General features: G+C 45.1%; 1 protein-coding gene across 1 annotated transcript in view; it reads right to left on the reverse strand.

Moving 5' to 3' along the window:
- The window catches only part of UGGT2 (UDP-glucose glycoprotein glucosyltransferase 2), an 813,961-nt gene that overhangs the window by 365,615 nt on the left and 424,671 nt on the right, over positions 1 to 23,675 (reverse strand). The window lies entirely within an intron of this gene.

Genomic DNA, 23,675 nt, shown 5'->3' on the forward strand with positions numbered 1-23,675 from the left:
ATCCAGGAAATGTATGATGGGGGGCCTTAGGAACTTCTGTTGAGGTGCGTTGCGTCCCCAGCACGTGACTGCTCCCCAAGCAATAAAAGGTAATTTATGGGAAATATTCCTTATCATGAATACAGCACTTCCTCTGTTCCCCTCAAACAGGTTCTACTTGCCAAGCTAGCAGGGCTTTACAAAAAAGTTACAACATACAGTATTTGTCAGAAGTGTCCACACATCTTCTGACATACATTAGTTATAGATGACTAGACTGCCCATTATGGCAGGAAATATTTGGGATTCACTGATCTGCAAAGGTACATACAGTAGCTGAGATCCTTTCCGAGGAGTGTAAAACATCCTAAGAACCAGTTATCTGCACCTTCCTGGTCTAGGTTTGCTTCAAAAGGTTTTTGTAGACTTAGAGGTAAATTTAATAAACTCATGTTTCAGTCGATTTTGACCGAGAGCAATCTCGGCTGACATCGGCTGTTTTAGGGTGTAATTTTTTAAGGCAAAATCGTTTATTTACTAAGCTCCTGTGTTTCTAGCATTCGTGTTTTCCTATGGGGGAGTATTGTGAAACACTGCCGAACATGAAGGCAAAAACCCTGGCTGGATCAGTGAGATCCATGTGCACATCATTGTGTTAAGTAATGAAACTGTTTTTTTTAAATTGCGTGGGGTCCTTTCTCCCAAGTGTAACCAGCCCCGGGCTCTTTGAGCCAGTCCTGGTTCTTAAAATACTAGGGGGAAAATTGCATTGGGTTCTCTCAAGATTTGAAGAACTAGCAACAGGTTCTTGGACCAGTCCTGGTTCCAAAAATACAAGGGAAAAAGAAGGTAGGGGGTAACCACAAGGTCAGTTGGGGACAACTCTTGTGGTTTTTCTAATTAAGCAGTTCCCACCATAGAAGTGAATGGAGACGAGTGACTCCTTTCATTCCACGGTTGTTGCATTATCTTCTTGGTTAGTGGAGCCCGCAGCTGGTTATGGGGGACTGCTACGTTCATTTTGCCCCATATTTTTGGAACCAGGGCCGGTCCAAGAGCCCGGTGCTGGTTTTCAAAATACTGGGGGACCCCTATGCAATTTTTCCCTGGTGTTTTAATAACCAAGACCTGCTCAAGCAGCCCATGGCTGGTTATGCTTAGGAGGGGGGACTCCACACAATTTTATTTTTTTCAGACCTTTAACTCTTTCAGACACTTACACAGATTCTCTAAACATGCCAGGCGAAAGCAGTTCTATTTTAAAGTTGTATTTATGTATTCCATTCTTTTGCGGCAGTAATTCTATACTTTTGCGGCAGTGTTTCTGAATTGTCGGCAGAAATTAAGAATATGAATCCTTGGTAAATTCCGGTGTTTTATGAGGTGCATGTGAAAATCCAACCTAGTTTCTTAATATTTTATGTACTGGGACTTTAGTCATGTATTGGTAGCTTTTCCATACCTCCCAACATGACCTTCTCCAGGAGGGACAGAACACTCTGCTCCTGGACTTCCCTCCCCCTGTATGATTGCCATCACCTGTGGTGAAACACCTTTCTAAAGATAGGTACACACTGGCAGATTTATTTTGGTCTGCCAGACAATCGGACGATTTTTCAGGAAATTGTAGGCAAAAATATCCGAGTTACACACTTAAAAAATGTTTTTCAGTTACCAATTTTCTGCCACGTCACGCTGCATTTGCATATGTCCGCCCACAATGAGGATGATGAAGTGAGAGGAAAAACAGGATTTTAATACCTACCGGTAAATCCTTCTCTCTTAGTCCGTAGAGGATGATGGGGCACTTCAAGAACCATGTGGTATAGACCGGATCCGCAGGAGACATGGGCACTTTAAGACTTTGAATGGGTGTGAACTGGCTCCTCCCTCTATGCCCCTCCTCCAGACTCCAGTTTAAGTAAGTGTGCCCAGGGAGACAGACATTTAGAGGAAATAATTTATTGTTAAACCACGGTGAGCATCTTACCAGCTCACACCTCTAGTATGCCGCAGAACATGGCATTCAATAGAACACCAGCCAACGGCATGAAGATTATGCAGCAATATGCTGACATAAAGCATAACACAACCTGTGTGTAAACACAACCAATAACAGCATAACGCATGCCATGGCATGAATAACGTCAGCAACAGGCTGACTTAAACGCAACACACCATGTGTGTAACCATACCCAATAACTGCAGATACAGCACGCACTGGGACGGGCGCCCAGCATCCTCTACGGACTAAGAGAAAAGGATTTACCGGTAGGTATTAAAATCCTAATTTTCTCATACGTCCTAGAGGATGCTGGGTACGCTTCAAGAACCATGGGGTTTATACCAAAGCTCTAGAAGGGGCGGGAGAGTGCGGATGACTCTGCAGCACCGATTGACCCAACAAGAGGTCCTCACCAGCCAGGGTATCAAACTTTGCAAAGGTGTTTGAACCCGACCAAATAGCTGCTCGGCAAAGCCGTAATGCCGAGACCCCTCGGGCAGCCGCCCAGGATGCGCCCACCTTTCTGGTAGAATGGGTCTTCACCGATTTCGGTAACGGCAATTCAGCCGTAAAATGAGCCTGCTGAATCGTATTACAGATCCAGCGTGCAATAGTCTGCTTGGAAGCAGGAGCCCAAATCTTGTTGGGAGCATACAGGACAAACAGAGCCTCCGTTGTCCTAATCTGAGCCGTTCTGGCAACATAAATTTTCAAAGCTCTGACCACATCGAGAGACTTCTATTCCGTCAAGACTGCAGTAGCCACTGGCACCACAATAGGTTGGTTCATGTGAAACGATGAAACCACTTTTGGCAGAAATTGCTGACGAGATCTCAACTCTGCTCCATCCGTATGGTAGATTAAATAGGGGCACTTGTGGGTCAAAGCCGCCGATTCTGACACCCGCCTTGCGGATGCCAAGGCCAACAGCCGGGCCACTTTCCAAGTGACGAATTAAGACCCCATGGATCTCCAGGGGGGCACAAAGGGAGGTTGGATGTGTAACACTCCTTTTACGAAAGTTCGAATTTTTGTAAAGGAGGCCAATTGTTTTTGGAATAAAACCGATAAGGCTGAATCTGAACCTTAATAGAGCCCAACTTAAGACCCGCATCCACACCATCTTGTGAAAAAAAGGAGAAAATGATCCCACTGGAATCTTCCGTAGAAGCCTTCTTGGATTCGCACCAAAACACATACTTTCTCCAAATACGGTGGTAATATTTTTACGTTACTCCTCTACTGGTCTGAAGAAAAGTAGGGATGACTTCACTGGAAATATCCTCTTGGCTAGGATCCGGCGTTCATCTGAAGATCTGGATACCAGGTCCTCTTAGGCCAGTCTGGAACAATGAGGATCACCTGAACCTTTGTTCTACTTATGATCTTTAGCATTTTTGGAAAAAAATAGAAGCAGAGGGGACACTAAGACTGACTGAAACACCCAGGGAGTTATTAGGGCGTCCACTGCTATTACTTGAGGGTCCCTTGACCTGTAACAATATCTCTGAAGCTTCTTATTGAGACGAGACGTCATCTTGTCTATTATAGGAATCCCTCAACGACTTGTCACTTCTGTGAAAACCTCTGAATGAAGACACTACTCTCCTGGATGAAGAACGTGTCTGCCGAGGAAGCCTGCTTCCCAGTTGTCCACCCCTGGAACGAACACCGCTGACAGAGCGCGCATATGATTTCGTCGCCCAGCGGAAAATCTTTCTGGCTTCTGCCATTGCTGCGTCGGTTTTTGTTTGTAGAAAACAGTTATAAACAGCCCTTACCTCTAGACCGTTAATGTGGTGACAAGTATCCTAACTTAACCCTCTTCCTTGGAAGTATTCCTCCTGTGTGACAGCTCCCCTGCCTCTAAGGCATGCATCTGTGGTCCCTAGGATTCAGTCCTGGAACCCGAACCTGCGCTTTTGAGAACTGGGCCGCTACCACAGGAGTGAAACTCTGGTCTTGAAAAAAACAGGATTATCCCAGGAGGAAACCGGACCAATTGTCCAACTGGTCCTGCTAAAAACACTCTGGCATTTAACCTGCTCACTGAATGGCCTCGTAGGCCGCAACCATCTTTTTCTTCAATGAAATGTAATGATGGCTTGATCCTGTTGCAGATCTGACCCGACTCTAGATCCTCAGAGCTTTTTCCACTGGAAGAAACAAACCGCGTCGTTGGGATCAACAGTGATTCTGGCAAGTTCAGGAGCCAACCACTTTGTTGAAGAACTGTCAGGGAGAATGCAATGTTTTTCACCACTTGGTTTCTTGACCTGGCCGTAATCAGGAGAGCGTCCCAGTACAGAATAATAATGACTCTTTTACTATCAAAGGAAAACCATCATATCGCCATCACTCCGGTGAATTGGTAATGACAATCCTGAATAGCAAACCCAGGTAAGCCTAATGCGGAAGAAACCGTAATTAGACCCCCTTTCTCCTTTTTCAGATTGGAGATCCCTGCGCTGAGAGATTCCAGCTTGCAGTTCAACTTCTTAAGTAGAAATTTTGGGGATTTTAGAGATAGGATTGTTCTGACCGAGCCATCCGGCCTCGGGAGCACGAAAAAGCTTGAATAGCAGCTTCTTTTTTTTTTTGTGTGTGACTTGGACAGCAGGACAATGATCTGATCCTGACACAACTCTTGTATGGCGTTGCATACTACCTCCCCGTCCAGAGGAGAATCAGTACGGTCTATTTGAAAAAATCGGTGCGGGGAAACGTCTGGAAACTGCAGTATGTCCCCATTGAGACTCTATTCTTAAACTCACTGGTCCATGTCCGTTCCAGGACTGACTGAAGAGTATTATACGTGGTCCCACCGGTGTTGGCTCCCGCAAGATAGACCCAGCGTCATGCGGTGGATGTGGCAGAAACAGAGGATGATTTCTGTGTCTGCGAAGTTGAAAAGATTGCTGACCTCTTACCTTTTCACCTTCCTCTACCTGCAACGAAAGGGAAATCCGTAACTATTCGGTCGAAATGACTGCAACCTACAATAATGCGTCACCAACCGTTGTGAGGGAACATAGGGCAGAAGGTAGACTTACCATTGGTATCTACCGAGATCAACTTAACAAGGCCATCCCCAAACCAGGTTTCACCTTCATGGGGAAGAGACTCTAGTTCTTCTCGGAGTCAGCCTCAGCATTCCATTGGTGAATCCACAACGCCCTCCTAGTCGAGACCGCCATGGAATTGGCCCGCGAACCCAAGAGTCCTATATCCCTTGTGGTCACACGGCAGTCTGCTGCAATGTTATAGATATGACCAAACTTAAGGAGTACCCTGCATACAACTACTCCCCTATGCGCACGTAATGCAAGTATAATCAACGTACATGCGGACACATAATTAGAGTATCACATATCTTCCTGCCTACGATCCTTTGTGACAGGACCCCGTGTGGAACAGGGGGTCACTCTCACTTTATTCTATCCACGGCGGGAAAAGAATAAACACTTGGAATCCTCTTGAGGATTTGAAAACATCTTGTCACGGCCGCTCAGCACATGAGAAGGAATAACTTTACCTCAGCATTCATTCTAAAAAATGTTATATATACATATATATACACCTTTAAATATACCTATACACACAAATATCTATATACCGTATATACTCGAGTATAAGTCGACCCGAATATAAGCCGAGGCACCTAATTTTACCACAAAAAACTGGGAAAAATTACTGACTCTAGTATAAGCCTAGGGTGGGAAATGCACGGTGCCAGGGGTTTTCATGCTCAGGGTGTCATGCTCGTTGCCAGGGATTTTATGCGGTAGGTGTTATGCTTGTTGCCAGGGGGTAATGTTTGTTTCTAGGGTTGTGCCCCCAGTGCCACATATACCCCCAGTGACAGATAAAAACATGCCCCCGTTGCTTTGCCCCCAGTAGTTATGCCCCTTCTTTGCCCCCAGTATTGTGCCCCCTCTTTCATTGCCCACAGTAGTTATGACCCCTCTTTCTTTGCCCCAGTAGTTGTGGTGCCCCCTTTCTTTGCCCCCAGTAGTTGTTGTGCCCCCTTTCTTTGCCCCCAGTAGTTGTTGTGCCCCCTTTCTTTGCCCCCAGTAGTTGTTGTGCCCCCTTTGTTTGCCCCCTGTTACTGTGCCCTCTTTGCAGCTTACAAACATAAACACACACTAAAACAATACTTACCACTGCCCCGCTCCTGCTTCCCGACCGCTTCTTCTGCTGCTGCGCTGCTCCGCTCCGTCTGGCCGCCGCTCCATCTGTTCATCCGCTCCGTCTGGCCGCCGCTCCATCTGGATCCCCGCTCCGTCTGGCCGCCGCTCCATCTGGATCCCCGCTCCGTCTGGTCGCCGCTCCGTCTGGCCGCCCGCGCCGGCTTCCCGGCACCCGATCATCTCTATGGGAGAGACGTCATGACGTCTCTCCCATAGCAACGCCGCACAGACACTAGAGGTCAATAATGACCTCTAGTGTCTGTCCCTGGAGCCGGCTGCAGCGGACGCCCACACAGCCCACGGCGTCTGCTGCAGCCGCTGACTCGAGTATAAGCCGAGGGGGGCTTTTTCAGCATAGAAAACTGTGCTGAAAAAGTCGGCTTATACTCGAGTATATACGGTATATATAACTCATATATAAATATCCCTTTTGACAGGAACAGCAGGGTCCCTAGTGACGTTAATACGTTCTTAATGTGTATGAAACATGTACTGAATGCCGATTTTATGGATCTAGTCAGGAAACATTATGGTCGACATAAGAAACAGTATTCGTGTCGATCTCCGGGAGTAGTAACTGGGCAAAATAACATTTATGCGATCCCGAGGGGTCTGAGGGAAATCTATTCTATGAATATGACACCCTCCATAAATATTACTACGTCTGTGTTCGTGCCACAGACCTATGCAACTTTACTATACATACATATAGGTATAGCCCTTTCTGATATGCATCACATTATCATGCCAATTTTTACCCAGTCAGATATTGTTGGTGCCGACAGGGTCACCACCACACGTCTGTGTCTCCCATATAGTTTTCTCTTGGGAAGAACATACATCTACTGACATTCACATGTACCAAGTACCATTAGGAGTCGGCGGTGCCGAGAGAGTCATTCCCACAGCCGTTTGTGGCAGAGCACTCAGCTTCAGATATGCCAACACACGTGTACCAAAACACATTACACTGGCTATAAGGGATAGACCCCAGTACATTCTGTCAGGGAAACACAGAAGGAGTTTACCGGCTCATTTGCACAGCGCTCATTATATAATGTGCTTTTTTATTTTTAACTTATAATGCACCAAACTGTGCCCCCCCCCCCCCCCCCTCGTTTTTCACTGTGATCTGTACAGCAGTGTTTTGGAAGGACCAGCGTCTCTGTGAGGAGAAAATGGCGCTGAAAAGAGCTGTGAGGGGTAAGCCCCGCCCCCCTAATGGCGCGCTTCAGCCCGCTATTTCTTACATATACTTATACTAGCGGGGGTTAAATCTAGTGCCTGGGCACTTATATATTCGTTTGCCAGTCTCTGTTGAGGATTTATATGCTGCCCAGGGCCCGCCCCCCCCGCCCCCTGCACCCTTCAGTGCCTGTGTGTGCGGGAGCATGGCGCACAGCACAGCCGCTGTGCGGTACCTCAAAGCCGTCACTGATGTCTTCTGATCTTCTTCTACTCACTCGTCTTCTGACTTCTGGCTCTGCAAGGGGGGTGACGGCGGGCTCTGGGAACGAGCATCTAGGCGTACCTAGCGATCAGACCCTCTGGAGCTAATGGTGTCCAGTAGCCAAAGAAGCAGAGCTTTGAAATTCACAGAAGTAGGTCTGCTTCTCTCCCCTCAGTCCCACGATGCAGGGAGCCTGTTGCCAGCAGTGCTCCCTGAAAATAATAAACCTAACAAAAGTCTTTTCAGAGAAACTCAGTAGAGCTCCCCTGTGTGTGACCAGTCTCACTGGGCACAGAATCTAAACTGGAGTCTGGAGGAGGGGCATAGAGGGAGGAGCCAGTTCACACCCATTCAAAGTCTTAAAGTGCCCATGTCTCCTGCGGATCCCGTCTATACCCCATGATTCTTGAAGCGTCTGCAGCATCCTCTAGGACGTATGAGAAACATAGGAAATTTGGGTAGATTATTGAGAACGCACACACACTGCTCAATATCTGGAGATTGCGGCAGATATTTTTGGTCTGAGCCGATTGATAGGAAAATCGATTGTTCGGGTGTGTGTGCAAGATTTTCCCTTATTAGCGTCGAAACGCTGACACAATCGTTGGTACACACTATACAATAAATCAGGTCGATGTCCCAATTATTGGCAAATCGGCCCAATAATTGTATAAGGCTAGGTACACACTATACAATTATCTGTCAGATAATCTGCCATATCTAGCTGGTTGGAATTAAAATCTGGTAATGGATGAGAGCAAATGACAATCTACCATTTGCTCCCAAACACTGGAAAACTAACAAAACATGTTGTTCATAGAAATTGGTTAAACACAAATGTAACCAACTTGGACGCACGATTGCTTTTGTCCATTTTGCAGCTTTTGGGAGCAAATGGTTGATTGCCATTTGCTCTCATCCATTACCAAATTTTCATTCCAACATGCTAATCTGGCAGATTATGTGACAGATAATTGCATAGTGTGAACCTAGGCTTATCCATTATCCTGTTCAACACAGGTGCAGACAATCATACATTAAGTGAAAAGTCCAGAAGCAGAGCATTCTGTCCATCCTGGAGAGGGTCATGTTGGGAGGTATGGCTTTTCCAGAAGAAACAATTCTAAACTGTCACTGTTGAAGGAAAGGTTAAGTAGTGTACGATTTGGGGCAGAACATGAAATAAAAAAAAAAACCATACATTTTATTTGTTAGACAATAAACGCTTCCAAAGAGCAGGTAAAAAGTCACTATGTAAAACCAAACTTAGCCCCAAATGTTATAAGATAGTAAACAAAGGGAATATATATATATATATATATATATATATATATATAGAAAGATGGGTTCACACCTGACCAAATCACTGTCGGCCAACCCGCCGTCAGTGCAACTGATTTGGGAAGCACACACACTTATCGATCAGCCACTTAATAAATCTGGGCAGACATCACAACTGTGCAGGCCTTAAAATTTGATTGTCCATTTATGATGTCACTGTCTGTGGTTCCTGTGGGAAGCATAACGAGTTGGCTGGTCACCAGTACACCTACACGATATATTGGAATCTGCCATCCTGCAAGGCCAATGTGATAGGTCTATGAATGATGCTGTTCACAGAGACAGCATCTGTACACACAAGCCAATGCACTTCGCAATGTATTGTTCATTGGCTGTACATACTGTAAAGTGTAACGTCCCATTAGTGTCTCACCAGATGTGCTTTTGCTTACATTTCTGGATATTACAGTACAGAATACACACTGATTTTTGTTCACAGTCCCATAGGGCTACATACAAAAATCTGCAAGATTAGGTCATGAGGGAGGCAAGTTATGGTGTCATTGCTGGCATATCCATGCTTTTGCACCAGCAAATAGCCTTCCATCACACCTAACAGCACTGACCCTTTTGGTAAGCTCTAATGTTACTGGCCTTGTCCCTATGTATGAATTCAACCAATTCCATCTGCGGCCTATACCCAATGTTTGCTACAGGGCCATAACTAGGTGTGTACACCGCACATAGGTGGTCATTCCGAGTTGTTCGCTTGGTAATTTTCTTCGCATCGCAGCGATTTTCCGCTAATTGCGCATGCACAATGTTCGCACTGCGACTGCGCCAAGTAAATTTGCTATGCAGTTAGGAATTTTACTCACGGCATTACGAGGTTTTTTCTTCGTTCTGGTGATCGTAATGTGATTGACAGGAAGTGGGTATTTCTGGGCGGAAACTGGCCGTTTTATGGGTGTGTGTGAAAAAACGCTGCCGTTTCTGGGAAAAACGCGGGAGTGTCTGAAGAAACGGGGGAGTGTCTGGGCGAACGCTGGGAGTGTTTGTGACGTCAAACCAGGAACGAAACTAACTGAACTGATCGCAGTTGCCGAGTAAGTGTGGAGCTACTCAGAAACTGCTAAGAAGTGTCTATTCGCAATTCTGCTAATCTTTCGTTCGCAATTTTACTATGCTAAGATTCACTCCCAGTAGGCGGCGGCTTAGCGTATGCAAAGCTGCTAAAAGCAGCTTGCGAGCGAACAACTCGGGATGAGGGCCATAGCACAGCGGGGTAGGGGGCACCGTTGGCAGCAGAGCCGGATTAAGCATTGGGGGGCCTGGGGCACTTTAGACAGGAGGGCCCCCGGTGGAAGGGAGGGGGGGCTGTATATAACATTGTGCGTACCACCCAACATGACCCATTCCAGGATGGACAAAACGCTCTTTACATGGACTTACCTCCTAATATATGACTGTAGTCACTTGTGTTGAACTATTTCATTGATAAGAAAGTATCACGATCCGGGTATCTGGACGCCATTTCTTACCCATCAGATGCCTCCTAAGGCTGGCTCAGCGCTCCAGGACCGGATCCCATCTGTTATCCTGATGTGTACATTCCTGTATCCTCTCCTGTCACTCTGGGACGCTGTCACAGTAAACGCCATATTACACCTGGCATGGCGTCTCCCGCGGCCTCCGCCGCCGTCCCTGAACTTCTGCATGCAGAGTGTCTGAGTGGCGATTACGTCAGCCGCGGCCTCCGCTGTGTCCGCGTGGTTGGATGTGCATCTGTCAGCCTGGCGCCTCCTGTCTCCGGTGGCCGGCGCCGCCATTACTGTTTTCATTACCACATGGATTACAAACCAAACTTCCCTCCAAGTGTCTGCATGGGCGCAGCCATCTTGGATTCTGTCAGCTGATCATTTCCACCAATCTGTTCTCAGTATTGATAATCTGCATAATTGCCTAGCCAATCCCTTCCTTGCTGCAGGTATAAATACACTGTGCCTGAGCAAGGAAGGCGTCAGTGCTTTGGTTGTCAAACCTAGTTCCTGTTTGTCTCTCTCCTGTGATTGTCTTCCAGGTTCCAGCTCCTGTCTCAAGACTTCCACCATAGAGACCCGCACCAGCATTCCACCTGCGGTGTAGCCTGACTCTCCAATCCATTGTGGATTCATCTGTTTCCAGCTACAACATTACCTGCTTCCAGCTCAGCTTCCAGCAGAGTACAGCTTCCCTTAAAGGGCCGGTGTCCTTTCTACACTTTACCACTCTCCACCGATATTATTATTTCTCCGCTCTCAAGTTCTACATTTCAGTTCATATTTCATCGCTCCCAAGTTCATTTATTATTTAACTGGTTCCAGCCAGTATCCACTCCGTGCTAACAACAGTCTGGTTCCAGCCAGTATCCACAGCAGCTGTTTTATCTTCAGCAACCCAGCTTTTCCTGGAACACCAGCTGGCACAATCCTGGGTTATCTCCATTGCTACAGTCGGGCCTGGTAAGGACTTTCCATCTAGAAGATCATAAGAACTATCTCACACTACCAGTGCCCTGTGGCTCCTGCCATCCTGTAGTACCCAGGAACTGTATTTATTCTTTGCTGACTTTTACATTTTCTTTTACTGCTGCTGTGTTGCGGAGTTGTCATAATAAACATCATTGACTTTTATCCAAGTTGTCGTGGTCACGCCTTCGGGCAGTTGTTATTCATGTTACTTACATGTCCAGGGGTCTGATACAACCTCCCAGGTTCCGGTACATCTCAGCCCCTACAACTGAGGCTGCCTCCCGTCAGCTCAGGCCCTCAGTTGTGACAGTAAGCACTGGCCTAATGAATCCAGCCGGAGACCAGGATCAAGCGGCCAGGCCGATGCAAGAACTGGCAGCCCGACTAGAACATCAGGAGGCTGCACAGGGCCACATCATCCTCTGTCTCCAGGATCTCTCTACTCGGCTGGATGGGATTCAGACAACTCTCCGTGGATCAGGCGCGTCTGGTGCGTCAACCACAGTGACTCCAGCTATAACCCCACCCACCTTACCCATTTCTGCTCCACGTCTTCATCTTCCAACGCCAGCAAAATTTGACGGATCTCCAAGATTCTGCAGGGGATTTCTCAACCAGTGTGAGATTCAGTTTGAGCTACAACCTGGCAATTTTCCCAGTGACCGTACAAAAATTGCCTACATTATTTCTCTTCTCAGTGGCTCAGCCCTTGATTGGGCATCACCGTTATGGGAGAGGTCCGACACCCTGCTATCTTCCTACACTGCCTTCGTGTCAACATTCAGGCGCATCTTCGACGAGCCAGGCCGGGTAACCTCAGCTTCATCCGAGATTCTCCGTTTACGCCAGGGGTCACGTACTGTAGGACAATATCTGATACAGTTCCAGATCCTGGCATCCGAACTGGCATGGAACGACGAGGCCCTGTATGCTGCATTCTGGCATGGCTTATCTGAGCGTATTAAAGATGAGTTAGCTACCAGAGACTTACCTTCTAAGTTAGATGAGCTAATCTCACTCTGCACGAAAGTTGATTTACGTTTCAGAGAGAGAGCAACTGAGCGTGGAAGATCATCTGCTCCAAAATCTTCTGCTCCTCCTCCTCGTCAACTGTCACCATCTAAAGATGAGCCCGTGCAACTTGGCCGTTCCCGTTTAACTCCTGCTGAGCGCCGAAGACGTCTCTCCGAGTTTCTCTGTCTCTATTGTGCAGCTCCGTCTCACACCATTAATGCCTGTCCCAAACGTCCGGGAAACTCCAAATCCTAGCTCGCCAAGGAGAGGGCCGGCTAGGAGTAATGATCTCCTCTCCATCTCCTCAAGATTGTAATTTCCCAGTCTCGCTTCAAGTTGCTCAACGTTATCGGAACGTCATTGCCCTCCTTGATTCCGGAGCAGCTGGGAACTTTATTACCGAAGCCTATGTTAAACGGTGGTCCCTACCCACCGAGAGACTTCCTTCGTCCATTTCTTTAACTGCAGTGGATGGCAGCAAAATTTTTGATGCAGTTATTTCTTTAAGGACTCTACCAGTTCGTCTGAGAGTGGGAGTTCTTCATTCCGAACTTATTTCTTTTTTAGTGATTCCAAGAGCCACACATCCTGTGGTCCTGGGCCTTCCATGGCTCCGTCTTCACAATCCTACAATTGATTGGACGACTACGCAAATCCTGGCATGGGGTTCCTCCTGTGCTGAGACATGTTTGTTTAAAGTATTGCCTGTCTGTTCTTCCTCCCCCAGGTCGTCTGATGTTCCACCTCCTCCATATCAAGATTTCACGGATGTGTTCAGTAAAGCTTCTGCTGATATCCTTCCTCCTCATAGAGAATGGGACTGTCCGATTGATCTCGTTCCAGGGAAGGTTCCACCTCGAGGCCGAACTTATCCGTTGTCTCTGCCTGAGACGCATTCTATGGAGGAATATATTAAAGAGAACCTAGCAAAGGGGTTCATTCGACCTTCTTCTTCTCCAGCCGGCGCAGGCTTCTTTTTTGTAAAAAAGAAAGATGGTGGTCTGCGGCCGTGCATCGACTACAGAGGTTTGAACGACATTACCATCAAGAACCGTTATCCTTTACCCCTGATTACTGAGCTCTTTGACAGAGTTAGCGGAGCTACCATCTTTACAAAGCTGGACTTGCGAGGTGCATACAATCTCATCCGGATCCGTGAGGGTGACGAGTGGAAGACCGCCTTTAACACCCGTGACGGACATTATGAGTACCTCGTCATGCCCTTCGGATTGAGCAATGCTCCAGCTGTCTTCCAGCATTTTGTCAATGAGATCTTCAGAGACATTCTATACCGTCATGTCGTGGTCTATCTAGACGATATCCTCATTTTTGCCAACGATTTAGAGGAACATCGTTTTTGGGTTAAAGAGGTTCTGTCCCGTCTCCGTGTCAATCATCTCTATTGCAAATTAGAAAAATGCGTCTTTGAAGTCAAGTCCATTCCGTTTCTAGGGTACATTGTGTCCGGTTCCGGACTAGAGATGGATCCTGAGAAACTACAAGCAATCCAAAATTGGCCGGTACCCTTAACCCTCAAAGGGGTCCAGAGGTTCTTAGGGTTCGCCAACTATTACCGAAAGTTTATACGAGACTTTTCCACCATTGTGGCGCCTATTACTGCTTTCACTAAGAAGGGTGCTAACCCGTCCAAGTGGTCTGAAGAAGCCATGCAAGCATTTCATCTTTTAAAACAAAGGTTCATCTCTGCGCCTGTTCTGAAACAGCCTGACATCGACTCTCCTTTCATCTTAGAGGTGGATGCCTCCTCCGTTGGAGTAGGAGCGGTGTTATCTCAGAGGGCTAAAGATGGCCATTTACACCCTTGCAGTTTCTTCTCCCGGAAGTTCTCCCCAGCTGAGCGCAACTATGCCATTGGCGACCAGGAGTTGCTAGCCATCAAGCTCGCTCTAGAAGAGTGGAGGTATCTGTTGGAGGGAGCTTCTCATTCAATCACCATACTTACAGACCACAAGAACCTTTTATACCTGAAGGGCGCACAATGTCTCAACCCTCGTCAGGCCAGATGGGCACTTTTCTTTTCTAGGTTCGACTTTAAACTCCAGTTCTGTCCGGGCTCTCAGAATCGCAAGGCCGATGCCCTTTCCCGCTCATGGGAGCAAGAAAATGAGTCAGAGTCTTCAGACAAGCATCCTATTATAAATCCGTTGGCATTCTCCACGGTAGGGATGGACTCTACGCCCCCATCAGGGAAAAGTTTTGTGAAGCCGATGCTAAGGAAGAAGCTCATGCATTGGGCCCATGCTTCCCGTTTTGCCGGACATACAGGTATCCAAAAAACCCTGGAGTTTATCTCTAGGTCCTATTGGTGGCCAACTCTGAAAAAGGACGTCTTGGAGTTTATTGCATCTTGCCCAAAGTGTGCCCAACATAAAGTATCCCGCCAGTCGCCTGCGGGGCAACTGGTTCCACTATCCGTTCCCCGTCGACCATGGACCCACTTGTCGATGGATTTCATTACAGACTTACCCATGTGCAACAAGTTCAATGCCATCTGGGTGGCAGTTGACCGGTTCACCAAGATGGCACACTTCATTCCTCTCACCGGTCTTCCGTCAGCTTCCAAGTTGGCTCAAGTATTCATACAAGAGATCTTCCGACTCCACGGTCTTCCTGAAGAAATTATCTCAGATCGAGGAGTTCAATTCACAGCCAAATTCTGGCGAAGTTTATGTCAAGTCCTCCAAGTCAAGCTAAAGTTTTCCACGGCTTACCATCCTCAGACCAATGGTCAAACCGAGAGGGTGAATCAGGACTTGGAGGCCTTCCTCCGCATCTATGTGTCCTCCTCTCAAGATGACTGGGTTCAATTACTTCCCTGGGCCGAGTTCTGTCATAACAACCAGTATCATTCTTCATCTGCTTCAACACCATTCTTCACTAACTTTGGATTCCACCCTAAAGTCCCTGAGTTCCAACCGCTTCCAGCAACTTCTGTTCCCGCAGTGGATATCACCTTGCATCAGTTTGCCAATATCTGGAAGAGCGTACGATCAGCTCTGCTCAAGGCATCGTTCAGGTACAAGAAGTTTGCGGATAAGAAGCGTCGAGCAGTCCCTGCTCTCAAGGTGGGTGATCGGGTATGGTTATCCACGAAGAATTTGAGGTTAAGAGTTCCCAGTATGAAGTTTGCACCTCGCTATATCGGTCCTTTCAAGATTGAACAAGTCATCAATCCTGTTGCTTACAGACTCCAGTTGCCTCCCTTCTTAAAAATACCCAGGACATTCCATGTTTCCCTGTTGAAACCGCTGATCTTGAATCGGTTTCATTCCTCACTTCCTCCAACTCCGAAAGTCCAAACTCAACGAGGCATTGAGTATGAAGTGGCCAAGATCCTGGACTCACGTCACCGTTACGGTCAACTACAATATCTTATTGACTGGAAGGGTTATGGTCCTGAGGAACGTTCATGGACCAATGCTTCTGATGTCCATGCTCCTGCCTTGGTCCGGAGATTCCATTCCAAGTTTCCTCAAAAGCCAAAGAAGTGTCCTGGGGCCACTCCTAAAGGGGGGGGTGCTGTCACGATCCGGGTATCTGGACGCCATTTCTTACCCATCAGATGCCTCCTAAGGCTGGCTCAGCGCTCCAGGACCGGATCCCATCTGTTATCCTGATGTGTACATTCCTGTATCCTCTCCTGTCACTCTGGGACGCTGTCACAGTAAACGCCATATTACACCTGGCATGGCGTCTCCCGCGGCCTCCGCCGCCGTCCCTGAACTTCTGCATGCAGAGTGTCTGAGTGGCGATTACGTCAGCCGCGGCCTCCGCTGTGTCCGCGTGGTTGGATGTGCATCTGTCAGCCTGGCGCCTCCTGTCTCCGGTGGCCGGCGCCGCCATTACTGTTTTCATTACCACATGGATTACAAACCAAACTTCCCTCCAAGTGTCTGCATGGGCGCAGCCATCTTGGATTCTGTCAGCTGATCATTTCCACCAATCTGTTCTCAGTATTGATAATCTGCATAATTGCCTAGCCAATCCCTTCCTTGCTGCAGGTATAAATACACTGTGCCTGAGCAAGGAAGGCGTCAGTGCTTTGGTTGTCAAACCTAGTTCCTGTTTGTCTCTCTCCTGTGATTGTCTTCCAGGTTCCAGCTCCTGTCTCAAGACTTCCACCATAGAGACCCGCACCAGCATTCCACCTGCGGTGTAGCCTGACTCTCCAATCCATTGTGGATTCATCTGTTTCCAGCTACAACATTACCTGCTTCCAGCTCAGCTTCCAGCAGAGTACAGCTTCCCTTAAAGGGCCGGTGTCCTTTCTACACTTTACCACTCTCCACCGATATTATTATTTCTCCGCTCTCAAGTTCTACATTTCAGTTCATATTTCATCGCTCCCAAGTTCATTTATTATTTAACTGGTTCCAGCCAGTATCCACTCCGTGCTAACAACAGTCTGGTTCCAGCCAGTATCCACAGCAGCTGTTTTATCTTCAGCAACCCAGCTTTTCCTGGAACACCAGCTGGCACAATCCTGGGTTATCTCCATTGCTACAGTCGGGCCTGGTAAGGACTTTCCATCTAGAAGATCATAAGAACTATCTCACACTACCAGTGCCCTGTGGCTCCTGCCATCCTGTAGTACCCAGGAACTGTATTTATTCTTTGCTGACTTTTACGTTTTCTTTTACTGCTGCTGTGTTGCGGAGTTGTCATAATAAACATCATTGACTTTTATCCAAGTTGTCGTGGTCACGCCTTCGGGCAGTTGTTATTCATGTTACTTACATGTCCAGGGGTCTGATACAACCTCCCAGGTTCCGGTACATCTCAGCCCCTACAACTGAGGCTGCCTCCCGTCAGCTCAGGCCCTCAGTTGTGACAGAAAGGTGTTCCAACACAAGTGATTACCTGGAAGTCCAGGTAGAGAGCATTTTGTCCCTCCTGGAATGGGTCATGTTGGGATGTATGGGTTGTGTATATTAAATTTAGCCCAATGGTGTATATTAGATTTAAACTAAACACCTAATTGAAAGACAACTATTTCATAAAATGTTCTTGTAGTGCAGTGTTTCCCAACCGCGGTCCTCAAGGCACACTAACAGTCTTGGTTTTAATGATATCCAGGCTTGAACACAGGTGACGTAATTAGTACCTCAGTTATTTTGATTTAACCATCTGTGCTGAAGCCTGGATATCACTAACACCTGCACTGTTGGTGTGCCTTGAGGACCGCGGTTGGGAATGCCTGTTGTAGTGGAACAAAGACAACTTAACCTTAAAATACACACAGAAAAATAAAATCTATAATTTATCTAATCACATGCAAAAATAGCAGCAGCCTCTGTACTACTTACACACTGGGACAGGACTCATGAGAACTGCGTGTGTGTGTCTCGACAATCATTAGATAACAAGTTACACAGGTCTTAGACACCCAGGTGTGGACAGAGCTATAAGTGACACAGGAATCCCACCCTGTGTCACTGACAGCTCTCTCCACCATCCTATCTATCCTCTGGTTGGGAAGCTCCATCGACAGTTCATGAAATCTGATACTCCTGTGTTTCTGGCTGCACTGTATACTGTCCTGCTCACATTCTGGCTTTCTGGTTCTGCTGCTGCATAAGAGGGAAAGCTATTGATGTCAGCGGGGCCCGGGGTACAGTATGTCCTGGATCCCCCCCCCCCTTAATCTGGCTATGGACTCTGGTTTTCTCTTCTGCCAGAAAATGTATGCTAGAGAAACACCACTCTCCTAAGCAACGTCTTTCACATATGCCATATGCTATATTAATACGCTAATTGGCAACAGTCTCCCTAGTGTACATAACAATAATAGCTTTACTCGTTCTTTAATCTAATCTTCATAGATGATACTACCTGCATAAGGTTTTGCAGTAGGGGACACAACTTCATATAGTATGACTAATAGATACTGTAAGTAAATGCTCAGCTAAATACAGAAAACTTTTGATTGTGTTTGTGTATAACAGAAAGAAAGGTAATAGTGTTACATTTGCTACATAATAAATTGACAGCAGTTAAGAAAAGTTGAAAGCAAACATACAGTAGCTAGTCATGATAACACATTTCTTAAGCAAGTTCTTCTAATCTTGATCATCCTTCTGTCCTCACACCTTCCCGAGGGCATGCTTCAATGGATTGTTGGATAATGTAGCGCTATGGTTGAACGATCTCCCAGCACCGAAGCATACTGTAAATGCCAACCTCTTCGTTTATAGGATGCATCATTTAATTCAGCAATGGCTTTTTAACTCCTGAGCCAAGACATTCTTAGGCGACTTCGCATTGTTTACTACTTCAAGCAACAGCTATTCTCTAATCCACAGTTATTTTGTTTTATGCCCAAAAGGCTTAGTCACTTTCTCATTAGGAACACATTACCCCCAAGGACTGCTTTAACGGTGCAAGTCCCCAGCAGGATTAGAATTAACTTTTGGGATATATTCTCTAAATACTCCTGGGAATTTCATAAACTGAAACCACAGCTACGGAAGAAACTACACACAGTATCAAACCCTACATTTATTAACAGAATGATAGAAAATAATCAGAGATAAGGACAATGAGATGTTTTCTACGTAAAAAAAAGTAAAACCCCTTTCATTTAAATAGTGTATTGGCCTTATAGTGGTAACAACTGCGTCAGTTTCACCTAATGAAAAAGTAGGCCTAGAAAGACAGTGATATTCTGTGACCTTCCAGAAAGACAGCATGACTTTTGTGTTGGTGAAATGGTACATCTGAAAAAAAAAAAAATCTTGTGTATGATGCAAAACTTGTGCTATGATTAAAGCAGATGGTAAGGATTTTTTTTTTGTTTGCCAGCTATTGTACCATTAATCTTTGTCATATTTTCTTCCTAGCAGCGGCAACTAATTGTATTTATTTTCTGCTTATCTCATTAGCAATTCAATGGCTTTGTTCACAACAGATGCCTCCGTTTTACATTTAAAATCTGATGTATATAGAAAAAAAAAGAAAAATTAACAGCCCACAAAAATGTATTAGACAACCTACACTATTGCAAAATATAGCACCATCCGTACATTTATATATTAATGTAGTAAATGTAAGTGTAATAACCCTGTGCATGGGGTCCAGCCGAATATATGTGAATGCAATAAGCCGACATACAGGATCTTCCCAAATATCTGCCTCAAATTTAGATACAGCCTTGTATAGGATATACCTTGCATGTTATCCCATCATCTGGCATGCATATCATTCTAATTCATGTGTAAACATAATTGGAAAAACCATAGACATGCATATATATGTACAATGATATGGTAGTGAATATATAACGCCGCAGTAACAACATCATCAGAACATCGTTACTTACTGAACCAAATCTTTAATTGATGCAGTAATTTGATTAATTGTTATAGAGAATGTAGCATTGGGGCACCATGTCTAAACAGCGGCTATAAGGGTACTATGCTGGAATTTCTGTATGATCATTCTATACTCACGCTGCTGCAGACTTAATTTAAGTAGCAAATATTAGTACTGACATCTTAACAGACACCGTACACAGGGGGTAATTCAAACGTGATCGTAGCAGCAAATTTGTTAGCAGTTGGGCAAAACCATGTGCACTGCAGGGGTGCAGATATAACATGTGCAGAGATAGTTAGATTTGGGTGGGGTGTGTTGAAACTGAAATCTAAATTGCAGTGTAAAAATAAAGCAGCCAGTATTTACTCTGCACAGAAACAAAATAACCCACCCAAATCAAATGCACTCTGCAAATGTTATATCTGCCACACCTGCAGTGTACATGGTTTTGCCCAACTGCTAACAAATTTGCTGCTACGATCAGGTATGAATTACCCCCACAGTGTACAGGTATTAATATATGTTAATATAACTAGGTTTAAGTCAGTGAACCGCTGTATGAACAATAGGTCACTGACGTGTATTGACACAGAGAAATCTCATAAGTAATGGATGCACACGATTAGTCATGATCAAGGTATACACGCTGCTATAACTCATTCAATGGGGGATATTCAATTGTTTGAAAAGTCAGTTGGGTGTCTGTTTTTTCCTATCTAATAGAAAGGAAAAAAACAGACACCCAACTGACTTTTCAAACATTTGAATATCCCCCATTATATATTGATGTGAAGTGATATAAGGACTCTTACAAACTGTGCGGGATATTCAATTGTTTGAAAAGTCAGTTGGGTGTCTCTTTTTTTCCTATGTAATAGGAAAAAACAGACACCCAACCGACTTTTCAAATATTTGAATTCCCCCCAGTGGAGGGAATTCAACTGTTTGAAAAGTCGGTTGGGTGTCTTTTTTTTCCGGTCTATTAGATAGGAAAAAAATAGACACCCAACTGACTTTTCAAACAATTGACTCTCCCCCTGTGAATCTATATGAAGAGAACTATACTTTTTGATAATCATCAGACACAAGAACAATTCTTATGACAGGAGTGGAATGTTTGATTGCAGTCCTCCCCGTAAATACTACTATAGAACTCTAAGCATATGAGCCTGTTACAGGTTGGATACAATTTTTCGGCGAGAGGATAGATTGTTATTATCATGCAGAATCTTCTAACAAGAAGTTATAGTATAAAGACACTACAAAGAATTTATTGTGCGGTATTCAATTCTTTTCACCCCTTTCCACACCCGTTCTGTTTCTGCTGATGGGCGTGGTATAATCATTTCAGCTCGCTACCCCCAGGGTAATGAAGGTGCCCAACCCTTTACGCAGCTAAACCTGATTAATATGGGCGCGATAACTGGGATCACTTTAGAAAGGAGATTGGGTGTGATATCTCATTTGAAAACTGCCCATTGTGACACACTGTGATCAATAATTATTGACACCATTAACTAACTTGTACAATCAAGGTCACTATATGAACTCTAAGTGGCTCTGGTTACTTACTTACTTTTATACTTCAGTGTTTTATCAAATTTCATGTAGTTCTCGCTTAACTGACGATTTTCCCTTCAAGAAAAAAAGGAAGGAACTGGCGCTAGATGTTTCCCCAATAATAAAAACTGTGAATGAATTTCAATAAAATAACATAAAATGTATTGATAAACTAAACATCACATGCTAAAAGTAGGAAATAATTCCAATATACACATGTAGTTAAGGGCATTGATGGAGCTCAGAAATGGTTAATAGTGGCTGCTAGTAAGTGTCCACAAAGGATCCCGGACTGAAAATATGCAAAGTTCCCTGGGGAGAAGAAATGCAAACAGCTGGTGTTACACTTGTTGATGGAGACTTCCAGAGATTTGAAATAGCCAGCAGGCAAGCTGTGCTGTTCGTGTGAGCGCTGGGTCTCTCCAATCGGTGCTGTATAGATGGAATCCCACAGAGAAATATTTCCAAGGTAATTGGTTCAAAAGTCCATATCTGGATCCGTTTGGAGTACAGGACACTGGTGTGATGGCAGCATAAACACTTAACGCGTTTCCTTAGGCTCGGTCACCTAGCTTCGTCAGATGAAGCTAGGTGACCGAGCCTAGGGAAACGCGTTAAGTGTTTATGCTGCCATCACACTAATGTCCTGTACTCCAACCGGATCCAGATATGGACTTTTGAACCAATTACCTTGGACATATTTCCCTGTGGGATTCCATCTATACAGCACCGATTGGAGAGACCCAGCGCTCACACGAACAGCACAGCTTGCCTGCTGGCTATTTCAAATCTCTGGAAGTCTCCATCAACAAGGGTAACACCAGCTGTTTGCATTTCTTCTCCCCAGGGAACTTTGCATATTTTCAGTCCGGGATCCTTTGTGGACACTTACTAGCAGCCACTATTAACCATTTCTGAGCTCCATCAATGCCCTTAACTACATGTGTATATTGGAATTATTTCCTACTTTTAGCATGTGATGTTTAGTTTATCAATACATTTTATGTTATTTTATTGAAATTCATTCACAGTTTTTATTATTGGGGAAACATCTAGCGCCAGTTCCTTCCTTTTTTTCTTCACAATTTACATTGGGACTGAATCCCTACTGGCAGCTGTGACAGCGCGTCTGGGTTTGTTTCTCAGTTTTGATTTTCCCTTCAAAACCGTTCATAAATTTGTTTTTGTTTTTTAAATTGTATTAAAATTAGTTTTAAAAGTATTTTTAAAAATATTTAAATATTATATTATGCAGAACAGATCTCCTCGTCAAAAACTGGGAGACACAGTGGGGCGGCACAATCGTATGTGATCGGACAATGCCAGTTGAGTGGTTAATAAGTAGTTAATAAAAGTTATATTTTAATATGAGTGCATCAATCAAGAACAATTCTCTCTCTTTTTGAGCATGTTCACTTTTTTTGTCCATGATAGCACCCTCTATCTTTGAAATTGCTTTGTGAATAAAGTAGATAATAGCAGATAATAGCAAGATTTAAGGGTTCCTGTTTTCCTACAAATAAATGGGATTTACTGTACTAGTACTGGTACCTATGTGGACAAGTATGATTCTATTTTCATTACTACGCTGCTTTGTAATAAGTTACAAACTATGTACAGTGTATGTTCAAACGTCTTTGTTGTGCTTTTACTAATACATCTAAAGGAAATTAATTCTCAACATCTACTACAGGTTGAGTATCCCATATACAAATATTCCGAAATACGGAATATTCCGAAATACGGAATTTTTGGAGTGAGAGTGAGATAGTGAAACCTTTGTTTTCTGATCGTCTCAATGTATACAAACTTTGTATAATACACAGTTATTAAAAAATAAGAATTTACTTACCGATAATTCTATTTCTCGTAGTCCGTAGTGGATGCTGGGAACTCCGTAAGGACCATGGGGAATAGCGGCTCCGCAGGAGACTGGGCACAAAAGTAAAGCTTTAGGACTACCTGGTGTGCACTGGCTCCTCCCCCTATGACCCTCCTCCAAGCCTCAGTTAGGATACTGTGCCCGGACGAGCGTACACAATAAGGAAGGATTTTGAATCCCGGGTAAGACTCATACCAGCCACACCAATCACACCGTACAACTTGTGATCTGAACCCAGTTAACAGCATGATAACAGAGGAGCCTCTGGAAAGATGGCTCACAACAACAATAACCCGATTTAGTTAACAATAACTATGTACAAGTATTGCAAACAATCCGCACTTGGGATGGGCGCCCAGCATCCACTACGGACTACGAGAAATAGAATTATCGGTAAGTAAATTCTTATTTTCTCTGACGTCCTAGTGGATGCTGGGAACTCCGTAAGGACCATGGGGATTATACCAAA

This window comes from Pseudophryne corroboree, chromosome 2 (assembly GCF_028390025.1).
Source record: "Pseudophryne corroboree isolate aPseCor3 chromosome 2, aPseCor3.hap2, whole genome shotgun sequence".
Lineage (NCBI taxonomy): Eukaryota > Metazoa > Chordata > Amphibia > Anura > Myobatrachidae > Pseudophryne > Pseudophryne corroboree.